Here is a 12,988-nt window from a genome sequence, read left to right as displayed (position 1 = left end):
CGGTATATAAAATCCCGTGCCACTGTGGGATATCATGCACTGGCCACACGTGCCGCGCTGTTGAAGATAGATGCGCTGAACACAGACGTCACACCAGATTAGGTTCGCTAGGAATCTCTGCAGAAGCTGAACACTGTATTGACACGGGACTTAGCACGAAGTACGGAGGGACAAAGCTCCTTTCGTTCACTTCCACGTACTGGGTCGCCATCAGTAAAAATAAAAATTTCCAGTCGAAATCGAACAAGTAACGACCTGATTAACAGAGGCACTTGTTTTTAACTGGGCGAGGCATGCGAACCAGTACTGGTGGCTCTAAAGCATCGTCGGCCGCAGACGAACGAATCCAACGAGTCGACAGAGGCGGGGAATTGGAGAGTCCGGACACTTAAACAGGCCTCCAACGCACTGGGCCGCGATTTTCGCGCGTCACCCACTGGAAGACCGCTGCCTGTTTCTGCGGCACCGGGGAACTGGATGTTGCCGCACTGTATGACTCGCCTACGGCGACTGCGTTTTTCTAGCGAACCAGCGCATATACTGGCCAGCCACTGCAGCAATACGTCAGCACCTGAACATTACGAGCAGCTGTCTCGTTGAAATATTCTACAGCTCTCTCAACATTATCCGACGAGACAGTGTTGAAGCACTGAAGCAGGGTCATACTTGTGTCAACTCCAAACTGAATAATTAAAGACCCTGTAGCAAAGCAAGTATCTTCAGAAAGACTCCGAGACTCGCTCACTGACCAGAAAAATGTAGACCGTTAACAGAAAACACGCCGCCTTTCACTGTGAACAAACTAGGAACGTAGCGCAAAGTCAGTATAGAAAAAGTCACAGAGAAACGCCATACTCTAATATCATGGGAAACGAGTGCAGATTTGTTTCTAGTAAATCGCTCAGAGTCTGCTTCGTTCAGATTAACACTATCGTCCAGCCTCGCTGCTTAGGTCCACAACCTGGTTGGGAATTCCCCGTGCTGAGTTTGTACAGAATCGCTACACGGTAACACTAGCGAACGAAAATCGTGGAACTGCCGACCACTCGACGTGTACGGGGGCCAAAGCGTTGACCAGTTCTTTCAGCTCTCCGAACAGCAAGGAATACTTTTTGCATTACAAGTCTCCGAACGCAAAAAGCCATTAACGATCTGGAAAGTAGCACCACCTCTCTAGGGAATTCAGCAGGTCAACGCCCCAGGAGGACTAGCCATCAACATCTTTATTTATTCCGACTCCAACAACTTCGAGAAATTGAGTAATACACTATTGGCCATTAAAATTGATACACCTCGAAGATGACGTGCTACAGACGCGAAATTTAACCGACAGGAAGAAGATGCTGTGATATGCAAATGATTAGCTTTTCAGAGCATTCACACAAGGTTGGCGCCGGTGGCGACACCTACAACGTGCTGACATGAGGAAAGTTTCCAACCGATTTGTCACACACAAACAGCAGTTGACCGGCGTTGCCGGGTGAAACGTCGTTGTGATGCCTCGTGTAAGGAGGAGAAATGCGTACCATCACGTTTCCGACTTTGATAAAGCTCGGATTGTAGCCTATCGCGATTGCGGTTTATCGTATCGCGACATTGCTGCTCGCGTTGGTCGAGACCCAATGACTGTTAGCAGAATATGGAATCGGTTGGTTCAGGAGGGTAATACGGAACGGCGTGCTGGATCCCAACGGCCTCGTATCACTAGCAGTCGAGATGACACGCATCTTATCCGCATGTCTGTAACGGATCGTGCAGCCACGCCTCGATCCCTGAGTCAACAGACGGGGACAACAAAAAAATGGTTCAAATGGCTCTGGGCACTATGGAACTTAACATCTATGGTCATCAGTCCCCTAGAACTTAGAACTACTTAAACCTAACTAACCTAAGGACATCACACAACTCCCAGTCATCACGAGGCAGAGAAAATCCCTGACCCCGCCGGGAATCGAACCCGGGCGCGGGAAGCGAGAACGCTACCGCACGACCACGAGCTGCGGACGATGGGGACAACAACCATTTTGCAAGACAACAACCATCTGCACGAACAGTTCGATGACGTTTGCAGCAGCATGGACAATCAGCTAGGAAACAGTGACTGCGGTTACCGTTGATGTTGCATCACAGACAGGAGCGCCTGCGATGGTGTACTCAACGACGAACCTGGGTGCACGAATGGCAAAACGTCATTTTTTCGGATGAATCCAGGTTCTGTTTACAGCATCACGATCGTCGCATCCGTGTTTGGCGACATCGCGGTGAACGCACATTGGAAGCGCGTATTCGTTATCGCCATACTGGCGTATCACCCGGCGTGATGGTACGAGGTGCCACTGGTTACACGTCTCGGTCACCTCTTGTTCACATTGACGGCACTTTGAAAAGAGGACGTTACATTTCAGATGTGTTACGACCCGTGGCTCTACCCTTTATTCGATCCCTGCGAAACCCTACATTTCAGCAGGATAATGCACGACCGCATGTTGCAGGTCCTGTACAGGCCTTTCTGGGTTCAGAAAATGTTCTACTGCTGCCCTGGCCAGCACATTCTCCAGATCTCTCACCAACTGAAAACGTCTGGTCAATGGTGGCCGAGCAACTGGCTCGTCACAATACGCCAGTCAGTACTCTTGATGAACTGTGGTATCGTGTCGAAGCCGCATGGGCAGCTGTACCTGTACACGCCATCCAAGCTCTGTTTGACTCAATGCCCAGGCGTATCAAGGCCGTTATTACGGCCAGAGGTCGTTGTTCTGGGTGCTGATTTCTCAGGATCTATGCACCCAAATTGCGTGAAAATGTAGTCACATGTCAGTTCTAGCGTAATGTATTTGTCCAACGAATACGTGTTTATCATCTGCATTTCTTCTTGGTGCAGCAATTTTAATGGCCAGTAGTGTAGTTTCTAGTAAATCTCTCGGAGTCTGCTTTATTCATTCAGCGAAACACAATCGTCCAGCCTCGTTGCTTAGGTCCACAACCTCGTTGGGAAGTGTCCGTGCTGAGTGTGTACAGAATCGCTACATGGTAGCACTAGCGAACGAAAACCGTGGAACTACCGAGCACTCGACGTTTATGGACGGCGAAAGCGTTGGCCAGTTCTTTCAGCTCTCAGAACCGCAAGGAATACTTTTTGGATTACAAGTCCCCGAACACAGAAAGCATACATGACTCGCCCTTGAGGCAGCGCCTTCGGTTTTCGCCACCGCCCGCTTGGCAAGCCCATGGAGAGACCCGTCCATCATGTCTAGGCTGGAGAAAGCTCCCGCAGTAGCCGCAGTATTAAAACCACAGGCGCGGCCACGAAACTGTTACAACGCATCCATGGCTTGTAGCTCTCATTTCCTAATCTAACTTAATGTCGTCTGATTTAATTCGACTCCATTCCATTACCGTCGCATTACATTTGCTGCCGTTCATTCTAAAACCTCGTTTCGAGCCACTATTCGTTCAGTCCAGATGATCAAATTCGCCTGACGTCCCTGACAGAATTATGTCATCGGTAACCTTCAAAGTTTTTTATAGCTATAGCCTGAACTTACGGCTGTTCAAGTGGCTCAAATGGCTCAGAGCACTATGGGACTTAACATCTGTGGTCATCAGTCCCCTAGAACTTAGAACTACTTGAACCTAACTAACCTAAGGACATCACACACATCTATGCCCGAGGCAGGATTCGAATCTGCGACCGTGGCAGTCCGCCGTTCCGGACTGAAGTGCCTAGAACCGGACGGCCACCGCGGCCGGCACTTGCGGCTGTGCCACGTTTCCTTTGTTGCTTACTTTATTTAAAAAGTTGAGTGCACTTCTTTAATATACACGGCTAAATATGCTGTAGAAGTCAATGTATCACCAGCGGCGCGGTGGGCCCAAAATGGCGGCCACTGGCAAGTTGGCTGTACTTTCCCTATACAGAGCTTTAGTCCTGCCACGATATCCTGGAAGATAGCTCCCACGTCGGCGACAGAGGCCGCCCCTGCCTGCTGGAAGACAAGACAGGCAGACAGCCACGTGGTCTGCTTGGAGACGGGTGCCGCTCCTTACGGCCGCTTGTTTTGAGGCTGGCGCACGTAGCGTGGTGGGTCATGCGTAGGCCGGCAGACGGTGCATTGTGTCACTCCGCTGCCGTGGCTGACGTCGGCAGCCCGAGGTGGTCCGCAGGCGACTCACTTCTGTACGGCAGGAGGAGCTGTACTGACAAGGGAAACTTCCCATCGCGCCCCCCTCAGATTTAGGGTAGGAGGGCCCAGCGTATTAGCCCGTCAAAAACCGAACACAGATCAAGCATGAAAACAGGAAGAAGTTGTACTTAACTGTGGAGAAAAAAGGCCAAACAGTTAACTGTCGAAGAGTTACAAGTGCAATATAGAGGCCGGCCGCTGTGGCCGAGCGGTTCTAGGCGCTTCAGTCCGGAACCGCGCTGGTGCTACGGTCGCAGGTTCCAATCCTGCCTCGGACATGGATGTGTGTGAAGTCCTTAGGTTAGATAGGTTTATGTAGTTCTAAGTTTAGGGGACTGATGACATCAGATGTCAAGTCCCATAGTGCTCAGCGCCATTTGAACCATTTCTGAGCAAGATAGAGCAAGTGGCCAGACAAATGGCGTCGTGGTTAAGTGGTTACGGTGTTTAACTGTCAGGAAGACGTGACTTGTTCAAACCTCCCTCGTGCCTTTTTTTCCGCTGTTCACTGTACGCAAATTTGTGTGTGCCGCGGTGTAATGTCCGTTTGCAACAGCGAGGTGTAAGATACGGCCGTATAATGACAGCTAGTTCTGCACTACTCCATTAGCAGCCGAAAGGAAATGGCTTTCGAATGGAAACCGGAAATGTTTGACCAAAACCCAAACGAGTCCCATCGGAAAACACGTCTGGTATGTCATACACGGCATTAATGACAGTACGTGTGTCACATGATAGGAATCTTATAGACACAGCTAATTTGTACGACTGGTAAGTGAGTAAGATATGCCCTCCTTGCCCGCTATACGTGTTCGTATAAATGTGAATGTGATCACTCCCACGGAAATGATGATAACGTAATAGTTTATCACATAGGCCCCAACAAATGAAAGGATCAGTTTCATATCAGACAGTTCCTCTGTGCTCTCTCAAAATATGTTCTTAACGTTCCCTCTTGGAGGAATTTATTCTTTAATTCCTTTGTTGTAACATAGTTCACACCCGTTTATTTGTTGTGTTCATTTCTGTGAGACGTTTACGTGGTATCTCAACTCCTCTCTCTATTCATCACGTTTACTTGCGACGGCAACGTATTCTTAACAGTGGTGAAGTCAGCATAGTATCGCGCAGTGGCCGGCGACAGCAGTTAAGTATTTTTTGCATTCTGTTGGTCTTTTGTTTAGGTAACAATAAGTTACACACGACAACAAGTTTTTTTGTTTTTATAAGTACTTGTGTCCTTTGATCATGGCGGACCAAAGAAACAATACGATTGTTTACGATGAATGCGCGGACGTCTTGTCTGACGTTCCGGACGACGTGGCTGTTTGGGAAGAAGACACTGGATATCAAAAAAATAAAAGTGAAGGAGAATCGTAGGAAGATAGTGAAATACGTCCAAGAAGAATTCGGCGAACGCTACGGTTGCCAACTGATCCGGCTGAATCAGACGAAGAACACGGTGCACAGTGGTCCTACTTTGATTTACTGAGGACCAATAATAAATTTGAAGGATCCTCGGGTCCAAATATATTTCCCAAAGATACACAGAGCGTCGAGGATATCGTAGAACTATATACTGGGAACGATCTAATTGAATATATTTGCAACGACACCAACAAGTACGACAGCCAAAATTGCAATAGAAGGAAACTGGATTTAAAAAATGTTAAATTTGTCGACGTTACGGGAATCGAACTTAGGAAATGGTTTGGGCTTGGTATCCTTATGGGAATTGGGGAAAAAAGCATGGGTCGATGATTTTTGTCAACGAATCCGTTGATAGACAAACCGATATTTCGCGAAACGATGTCCCGCTACCGATTCAGACAAATATTATCATTTTTACATTTTTCCGACAGCAACAATAAATCGGATAATGCCGACCGGCTTGTCGAAGTGCAATTCGTAATTGATTATTTTTCCAAAAATTTTAAAGAAACGTTTAATCCAAGTCAAAACATCTCAAATTGAAGGAATGATATCGTGGCGTGGACGGTCAAATTTTAAAATTTACAATCCGTCGAAAATCACGAAATACGGCATACTCATTCGGATACTGCGTGATTGGAGTACGGGATACATTTCCTCATTCAAGATATATTCCGGCACTGGACAGCCTTTAGCAAAAGCAGTGATGGAACTACTGACACCTTGTGATGGATTATTATTATAACAGTGTCGAACTTGCAGAGAAGTTATATGAAAAGGATATTCGAGGTTGTGGAACGATACGGTAAAATACAGGATCTCAGGAAAATGAAAGCGCGCAAAAGTCAATGTGTTTGAAGCTTGTCATCAACGGAAAGGTGACAAGCAGCCGGAGACAAGCCAAGTAATCCGCTAGGCGCTGGCAGCGCTAATTCGAATAAATTTCTACGAGACGTGCGGACGGCAAAGTGTTAACACGTGATTCATATTCTACATCAATCTACTGTAGGACAAGTGCAAAGGCTACAGAAATAGAACAAACATTTCAATGAACGGATGGACAGTTCATAATGTTGTCGAATAAAAGGGGCACGAAGAGGTGTGAACCCGGCTCGCTCGCATGGCAGTCCACCACCATGACCAAGACGCCATCGCCGTTGCAGACTGCTCTTTATTGCACTTCTTGCCCTTTGACCGTTCACTGTTTCTATTTTGTCCTTTTCCTCACATTTCAGTGCACTTTCTTCCTGTTTTCACGCTTTTTCTGTGTTCAGGTTTCGACGAACTACCCCACTGGACCACCTTACCACTAAATCTGAGAGGGTGCGACGGGGAGTTTGGCTCGTGACACGGTGGCACGTGGCAGAGCTGTGCATAGCGTGACGCGACGTGAAGAGCCGGATGTTACACAGTACTGGCTCTGGGGCGCGCCAGCAGGCGCGTGGCGTTCGGCGAGCACACACCGAATGCTCGCTGAGGCGTCGAGGATTACTCGCCTCATGACGAGCACCTCGAACCAGATGTGCGCACACTGCCGTGCATCGCCTCGCTCAAGTAACACGGAATATTCATCGTTCAGCAGCTCTATGGAAAAGAAAGGATAGGAAAGGGAAGGGAAAGAGGGAAAAAGGGATAGGAAAGGGAAAGGAAAGGGAAAGAGGGAATAAGGAATGGGAAAGGGTAAGAGGGAAAAAGGGATGGGAAAGGGTAAGAGGGAAAAAGGGATGGGAAAGGGAAAGAGGGAAAAAGGGATGGGAAAGGGAAAGAGGGAAAAAGGGATGGGAAAGGGAAAGAGGGAAAAAGGGATGGGAAAGGGAAAGAGGGAAAAAGGGATAGGAAATAGGAAAAGGGATAGGAAATAGGAAAAGGGATAGGAAATAGGAAAAGGGATAGGAAATAGGAAAAGGGATAGGAAATAGGAAAAGGGATAGGAAATAGGAAAAGGGATAGGAAATAGGAAAAGGGATAGGAAATAGGAAAAGGGATAGGAAATAGGAAAAGGGATAGGAAATAGGAAAAGGGATAGGAAATAGGAAAAGGGATAGGAAATAGGAAAAGGGATAGGAAATAGGAAAAGGGATAGGAAATAGGAAAAGGGATAGGAAAGCGATTTGGCGCTGATAATTAATGAAGTTGCTTTTCTCGGACTGTACTTCGTTGAAAAATAAAATGAGAAGAACAAGCTACAAGATGGTGGCAAAGCAGAGAAACACTTAATTTTCTCTTTATAACCAACTTTTTTAAACTTCATTGTTCACTTATTTTTTGTGCACTTGAGGATTCGGCCGAAATTTCTTGTTCGCTGATGTGGGTACAAACACGCAAACTTCATTGCAGACTTTCTAACAGGAGCATCCGGAAAATTTCGAGATTTCTTCAGAATGTCTACCATTGTAACTCCGTTAATAAGTTTTGAAAACGAAAATTTTGGATTAGGTGTCACTGTGACGTACAAGTATTACTCGAAATTACGAGTTTACTGTTACTCCTCGTAATTTATTTCCAATAGGCGCTTCAGTGGATTAAACCGTCATCTGATGGATTTTGCCAATGAAGGAGGCACGTTTGTGTTGTATGTACGACTGTAGGTCAAGCTGTGGCACTGTCTTGTGGCAGATTACCAGAACAAAATTCTATTTGAGTCAAAGACTCCCTATTTACATCATACGCATCTTGGAAACACTGAAGCAAGCAAAGATGGCGTCCAGATGGTAATAAATTCGCAGTCTGCATAAAAAAAATCTGCGAAGAATGGCATTATTTTGCATCATCTTTGCATTTATTTTCTTACATTGTTTAGTATCTAATGGGAAAAATTTCCCTAGTTCAGTTCACAGAACGTGCATGTTGTGCAAGTACGAGTCGAAAAGCAGGTCTTGACATCCTTAGATTATTTTTGTTTAATTTGTCTACAAGACGAAAGCATTCACGTAGTTATCACCCATGTACAAGAACAGTTTGTCTTCTGCTGCCAAACAGAGCCACAGGTCGAAATCGTAAATGCCTTCTTAATTTATACTGGAGCGCCAAAAACATACAGGCAAGTGTATTCAAATGCAGAGATATGTAAACAGGCAGAATACGGCGCTGCGGTCAGCAACGTTGTGAGAAGTCCGAGCAGATGTAATTTCGATGTCTTGCTCATGCGCTGCCTGCGATATGCAAGGTCTCTGACCAGAGAGCAGTGTTGACTGCTGTAGGAACTGTGTAGCTGTAGCAGTAAGTTGTTGCTAGCAGTAAGTTGTTAGTTGGAGTCTGCCCTGGTCTGGTGTGGTGTATCGTGTTGGCTGGCCCGGTCGCGGTGCAGCGATGCCGGAGCCTGAGTATTAATGTATAAGGTAAAAAGCAGCCTCGCGCATATGTAGTAATGTTGTCTCAACTCCCATGTAAATGTTTTAAAACTCTCGTAATAATAATCTTCCTCATAAAAAGTAACTTTTAACAACCATTCATGTCAATTTAAAGAATTTACTAATTTCTCCCATCCATGATCATCCCGATTATTGCAATAGAAAAATCAGTTGCTTCCTTTCATAAATTACAGATAGGTCGGCCAGCATTGCACAGAGCTGTGCCGGAAAAATTTATTGTAAGAGCAGATACATCCGGCGACTTCATTGAGGTAAGAATTTTTCCTTTTCTTATTCAGAATGATCTTTCAGGGCCATGACGCAACACTGCTGTCGTCCAAAAATTTACCAGGTTAAATTCACAGTGAATTATTGAAAAGTCATAAGTGAGCTACAATTTAATTGAGAGGTTAGTTACATTGTTTTATTACCAGGTTACTGAATTTTTTTTATTGGGGCGTTACACTGAATGTGAATGACATAATTATAATTTTTACTGTTGAGAGGTTTAGGAATTTTTCTGTTTTGAGGTTACGCTAAATGTGAATGAATTTTGAGTTTAGATTAAATGAGAAAGAATTTTCTGTTTTGAGGTTACACTAAATTAGAATCATTATTCATATTATTTATTTTAACGTCTATATAAGACAAGTGTCTGGCGCAGTTGTGAGATCGGTTACTGCTACTACAATGTTTGGTTATGAAGATTTAAGAAAGATTGAACGTGGTGTTATAGAGAGATGGGACACAGCATCTCCGACGTAGCGCTTTTACCGTACGATCATTTCACGAGTGTACCGCGAATATCAGTAATCCGGTAAAACATCAAATCTCCGACATCGCTGGGGCCGGAAAGAGATCTTCCAATGACGACTGAAGAGAATTGTTCAACGTGGCAGAACTACAGCACTTCCGCTAATGGCTGCAGATTTCAATGCCAGGCCATCAACAAGTGTCAGCGTGCGAACCATTCATCGAAATATCATCGATATGGGCTTTCGGAGCAGAAGCTACACTCGTGTACCCTTGATGACTGCACGACACAAAGCTTTACGCCTCGCCTGGGTCCGTCAACAGCCGGCCGGAGTGGCCGTGCGGTTCTAGGTGCTACAGTCTGGAGCCGAGCGACCGCTACGGTCGCAGGTTCGAATCCTGCCTCGGGCATGGATGTGCGTGATGTCCTTAGGCTGGTTAGGTTTAATTAGTTCTAAGTTCTAGGCGACTGATGACCTCAGAAGTTAAGTCGCATAGTGATGAGCAATTTGAACCATTTGGTCCATCAATACCGACCTTGGACTGCTGATGACTGGAAACATGTTGCCTGCTCTAACGAGTCTTGTTTCAAATTGTATCGAGCGGATGGACGTGTAATGGTATGGAGGCAACCTCATGAATCTATTGAACCTGTTTGTCAACATGGGACTGTTCAAGCTGGTGGAGGCTCTGTGATGGTGTGGGGCTTGTACAGTTGGAATGATATGGGACTCCTGATACGTCTAGATACGACTGTGACAGATGACACATACGTAAGCATCCTGTCTGATCACCTGCATCCATTCGTGTCCATTGTGCTTCCTGACGGACTTGGACAATTCCAGCACGACAATGCGACATACCACACGTGCAGAATTACTACACAGTGTCTCCAGGACTACTCTTCCGAGTTTAAAGACTTCCGTTGGCCACCAGACTACGAAGACATGAACATTATATAGCATATCTGGGATGGCTTGCAACGTGCTGTTGAGAAACCTCCGCCCTCTCGTACTCTTATGGACAGTCCTGCAGGATTCATGGTGTCGGTTCACTCCAGCAGTACTTCAGACATTAGTGGAGTCCATGGTACGTCGTGTTGCCGCACTTCCGCGTCCTCGCGCGGGAGCCCTACACGTTACTAGGCAGACATATCAGTTTCTTTGGGCCTTCAGAGTGTATAGATCCACTTGACGGTGGACGCATAGTACAGTGAAACGTGTAGTGAGGAAAGCAATAAAGCTATGTGACGCTACAACGCAGTCCTTGCTATGAATTTTTTCGCTTAATTAATACATGAAACTGTGTATACGATGTATTGCGTAGTGTAAATATGTATTGTAAATACTATGTTTAAATTATGTAATATTTAACACTGGCAAGTCAGGGCATATTTAGTTAACGTTGAAGTCAGAGAGATTGTTTTGTCGCGCCTCTGGGCGCGGGAGCGCGCCAACGGGTGGTAGTAGCAGTGACGCCGTGCTCGGAGTAAGACGCACAGTCGAGTGCTGCTAGTCATAGCTGTGTTACATCTAACGGATAGTGTGTGGATCTAAGTACGACGGGAAGGAATGGTCGGCATATCTGGAAGCATGGCCGGGCAAAATATTATGGATTAATGGGCATAGTGCTGAAGAAACGAGGACTTAAATGTGAAGCGCACTGTGGGCCCAAGTCGCAACAGTAAAAGCCCGCTGCCACCTCGTGTCGCTGCCGTGGACTTCCGTCGATCCACCGACAACGAGGGAAGTAAGATCTACGTAATTTTCGTAGGATAAAATTTAGATGGCTTGCCAGTGACTGTGCTTTTCTCTGAAGTTGAACAATTAATAACAAGCACTTTAGAATCGAAGTGTTGCAGTTACATTCTACCCGACAATAACGCCAAGTAGGTTCCTTCCGATCCTTACCTTATTGAACCGAGTGTGTCATGCCATTATCAAGAGAAAATATGTTAAATATCAAATTATTTGCATAGACAGTGAAGAGTAAATTTCAGACTGGTTATCGTAGTTAATTGTTGCACTTAATAAGCTTACGCCAACCGTAGTAACAATAATAGACTGAAGTAATAAATTTGATTATTAAGATTTATTTCAATGCATATTCAGCTGAAGTTAGTTCAAGGATATTTCATGAAACTATAAAGCTTATTCCACCTGACAATCCCCCAATTAATGAATTATTATCATTCAAAACATAGTTAATTATTGGCAATATATTTCATTATCAGTAGATTAAACTGTGCAAAGTACCTAATTTTAAAGACAGAATGACAGTCCATTATTCAAAATCTCGATAGATAATTATCTGTGTTGTCAGCATTGCACTTAGCTGACGAATTATGAACAAAATAATTATCAAAGTACTTATTGAAAGTTAACCATTAATGTTTAAGTGTAATTAGATTGTTATGACATTGTTTTATACGACTACTGAGCCTGACACAGCACTTACGTAAAAGTTCCCGTTCCACCTGCTGCGCTACAAACAGGTAACCTTTATTTTTGACAATTATTCACGTACTTAACAGTACTGTCGCTCATCAGTTGAGCTGGAGACCGATTTTTTAATTGCTTTTACAACTTAATCATTTCTTTCGGCAAAATTTATTTCCAAATTATTTCCATTATTTCATTTACCGATCGTTATTGAATGAAATTACTCATTCAAAGCCGGCTGCGGTGGTCTCGCGGTTCTAGGCGCGCAGTCCGGAGCCGCGCGACTGCTACGGTCGCAGGTTCGAATCCTGCCTCGGGCATGGATGTGTGTGAAGTCCTTAGGTTAGTTAGGTTTAAGTAGTTCTAAGTTCTAGGGGGACTGATGACCACAGCTGTTAAGTCCCATAGTGCTCAGAGCCATACTCATTCAAAAACGATCAAGTTATAACGTCTCCTGTTTCCCGCGGAATAATCATTATTTACTTCGGATTCGGATGCCTTATCCCGACGCGGGTCAAAATTCATAATTCACGGTCATTGTCAACTTGTAATTTCGCAAATCCCCGGAAGGAGGGGGGTGTTATACAACTGGCTACAGTAGTTTGTGTTTCGAGTCTGTGCCGATCACAGTGTGCCAACTGCAGCGTACTGGAATAGACGCGACAGAGTGTAAGGAGTGGGGAAGCTGAGGCAGCAGGCGGGAGGAAATGCCGGTGCGTGAGCTGTGCGTGGCCTGCAGTGACGCGGCGACGGCTTCCACCTCGGAATTCCCCGGCCCGTGTCCGCTGCCAGCGCTCGTGCCGTACGTGAAAGGGAGCTACAACCAGCT

The 12,988-nt window shown here is 45.5% G+C and overlaps 1 long non-coding RNA gene across 1 annotated transcript in view; it reads right to left on the bottom strand.

Moving 5' to 3' along the window:
• Positions 1-12,988, bottom strand: part of LOC126475001 (uncharacterized) — a 388,440-nt gene that overhangs the window by 329,970 nt on the left and 45,482 nt on the right. The window lies entirely within an intron of this gene.

Source organism: Schistocerca serialis, chromosome 4, assembly GCF_023864345.2.
Source record: "Schistocerca serialis cubense isolate TAMUIC-IGC-003099 chromosome 4, iqSchSeri2.2, whole genome shotgun sequence".
Lineage (NCBI taxonomy): Eukaryota > Metazoa > Arthropoda > Insecta > Orthoptera > Acrididae > Schistocerca > Schistocerca serialis.
Note: the sequence above shows the minus strand (reverse complement) of the source record. Positions and strands in the feature narration are given on the sequence as shown.